Source organism: Mauremys reevesii, linkage group 12 (assembly GCF_016161935.1).
Source record: "Mauremys reevesii isolate NIE-2019 linkage group 12, ASM1616193v1, whole genome shotgun sequence".
NCBI classification, from domain to species: Eukaryota; Metazoa; Chordata; order Testudines; family Geoemydidae; genus Mauremys; species Mauremys reevesii.
In genome coordinates this window covers 26,603,518-26,606,279 of record NC_052634.1, presented here as the reverse complement: position 1 = coordinate 26,606,279, position 2,762 = coordinate 26,603,518, and the positions used below count along the sequence as shown (strand labels likewise).

General features: G+C 53.0%; 2 non-coding genes across 2 annotated transcripts; both read left to right on the top strand.

The window, feature by feature from the left end:
* Positions 1 to 1,303: 1,303 nt before the first annotated feature.
* Positions 1,304 to 1,375, top strand: TRNAQ-CUG. The gene has a single exon. It is a non-coding gene; the product is annotated as a tRNA-Gln (tRNA).
* Positions 1,376 to 2,129: 754 nt separating this feature from the next.
* Positions 2,130 to 2,202, top strand: TRNAK-CUU. Its single transcript has one exon. It is a non-coding gene; the product is annotated as a tRNA-Lys (tRNA).
* Positions 2,203 to 2,762: the final 560 nt, after the last annotated feature.

The following is a 2,762-nucleotide window of genomic DNA, read 5'->3' as shown; positions in this document are numbered from 1 at the left end:
AGCGACAGTGTGTTTGGGGGGCTGAGAGTGTGTCAGCATGCTGTCTTGTGTGTTTGGACAGCAGCAGACCCCCACCTCCCCTCATACACACTCACAACAGCAGCATTCCACACTAATGGTTGCTTTGTCCCAGAGCAGATAAGCAGCCGGCTGTCAGAAACGGAGCTTTGAAAGGGGATATCTGCATGCCTGCAGCCGATTTCAAAACAATGACCAGAGTGGGCACTTGACTTCAGGGGATTATGGGACATTTCCTGAGGCCAAACACAGTGCAGTGACGCAACACGTCATCCACACTGATGCCCGGGTATTTCAGCAGGGCTCAGCAAGCTTTATGCTTCTCATGGAGGTGGATTACCAGGAGCGCTCCACCTACAGAGCCCAGGTGCTCCATGTGCCTTGCGAGTGTGGACACCTCAGGAGTTAGGGCACCCGGGGCTGCTTTAATGGGCTCTAACTTGCAAGTGTAGCCAAGCCCTTAGACTATGTCACTTGTGTGACTTACTTGTGCTATTGTAATAAATACAATAGACGTGCAATGGTCAGAAATTGCACCAGCAGAGAAGTATATTGAAGGGAAACCCTAAGGAAATTAAGAGTTTAAATTATCCTCCACATGTCCCGTGTCCCACTAAAATGAATCCAACCCACAGGTCACATGGGCAGAAGTATCGGTGTCAGGATGCTACATTGTTAGCACAGTAAATGAAGCTGCAAAATAAATGATGTTTAAATGACCTCACTCTATTTTTTACAATCCGGTATTAAGAGGTACTAGATACAGATGGACACCAGGCAGGGTCGGTTGGAGGACGAAGCCTTTATGCTTCCATCACCCACCACTGTCAAGTTTTAGCCAATTAGGACAAGTCAGCAAATAAGAACAACCTCAGGTCTCAGTAACTGCTGCAGGTAGCAAAGTCCTACAGGGAGCAGTTTCTGGCACTACACCTGCCCAGCTCTGCTCCCCGGCTCTTCTCGGGCTCCTGCTCTCTCCTTAGCTCTGCCCCACTCTGGCCCAGGCAGTTCCAGCTCCCACGGAGGATGGGACCCCTTGGCCTGGTGACTCCCTCATTACACTGCCTGGCCTGTCAGTGCGGCTAACTTGGAGCTTTGGCCTCTCCCCATTGCCCAGGGGACTGTCAGTCTCAGGGTCCTGATTTCCCATTGGCCCTTTCCCCTTCTACTGGGACTGGGAACTAGCCAACCAAAACCCCCACTAAGCTTTAGTAAGGGGCCAACAGTCCCTTACATGAGCCGGCCCCATGAGGGTCACTGATGGCCAGAGAAGGCAGCATGAGCTGGTCCCATGGTGTAATGGGCAGCACTCGGGACTCTGAATCCTGCAATCTGAGTTCAAATCTCAGTGGGACCTTGTGGTAAAGCCCTAGAGCTCATACTGCTCCACTTCCCTGTCTCCAGCTCTGCAAGAGCAATTTTTTCCCCTCCTGCTGGATGGGTCAGGGCTCTAGAACTGACACCTGAGGGTTGGGATTCTCACGGCTTCACCTGGTGCCCACAAGTCTGGCACTTGCCACTGTGCTTGAAGAAAGCAGGGCTGGGCAGGTGGGAGCCCAGCACTTCTCCTCCTCTGGGCACCTAGAGCAGAGGCGGCTGGTGCTGACAGCTCCAAGGGAAGGCTTAAAAGCCTCAGAGGCCAGGGCAAGAGGAGGAGAGGACCATGATTATGTGTGGCCAGCAGACAGCCACAGGGCCAGCCTGCTCCCTGCTGTGCTGAACCCCACTGAAGGCCACCCACAGACCGGCATGCAGGGCGGCTGCTGATGTTTCTCAGGTCATCTACTGAGGGGGCTGAGACACTCTGGGCACAAGAAATTAAGTTCCCAGCGACAAGTGAGACTTAATTGTATGGGGCCAGGTGCAGGGCTTTGGCAGGGAGGCTCGGGCATGGGGGATTGAGGTGCAGCGGATGGACCGGCTGTCTAGGCACAGAGATTTAGTCTCCCTGAGGAGGAGGAGGGGGAATCCTGCTGACAGGCAGTGGCTGTGCAGAAAAAGAGGAGGGGTTCCTGGGACTTTTTTTGCCTCTCTTTTGCCTGCCTGCTCACTCTTGCCTGCACACTGGGATAATCTCTCTTGTGGTGAATGGTGAAGATGTTTCCTAACAAGCCCAGGTAGCTCAGTTGGTAGAGCATCAGGCTCTTAATCTGAGGGTCCAGGGTTCAAGGCCCTGTCTGGGTGCTCAGCTTTTTAAGTTGCCTTGTGTGCCAGGAGCCAAACTCTGTTCACAGTCACACAGGGATTCCCAGAAGCTGTGGCCATTTCCTGGAAAGGTTCCTTTCCTTAGCAATCAGGAGAGAGGCCACATCTGCAGATGCAGAAAGCGCAGTCTCTGGCTGCCAGGAAGTGCTGTGGGGCCAGGTGCTGAGAAAGCCCAGAGGGGGAGCAGCAGAGGTCGGGGGAAGGGAGAGAGAGAAGCAATGAGGACAGAGCACAAGTGTACAGGGGGCATCTGGTCTGGCTATTGTGGGGAACTTCCCTGGTTTATACACGACCCTGGTGGAATTGGCTGTAGAAAGGATCTGAGTCCCCACCCCCTTACCCAGAGGCTGCCTGACCTCGAGGACTGTTAGGATACAGATATTCAGGCCTGTCTGCAAAGGCCTGTACTTTAAGAATTTAGGTGTATTTTTATCACTTAGGCCTGGTCTACACTAGGACTTTAATTCGAATTTATCAGCGTTAATTCGAACTAACCGCTCAACCGTCCACACCAGGAAGCCATTTAATTCGAACTAGAG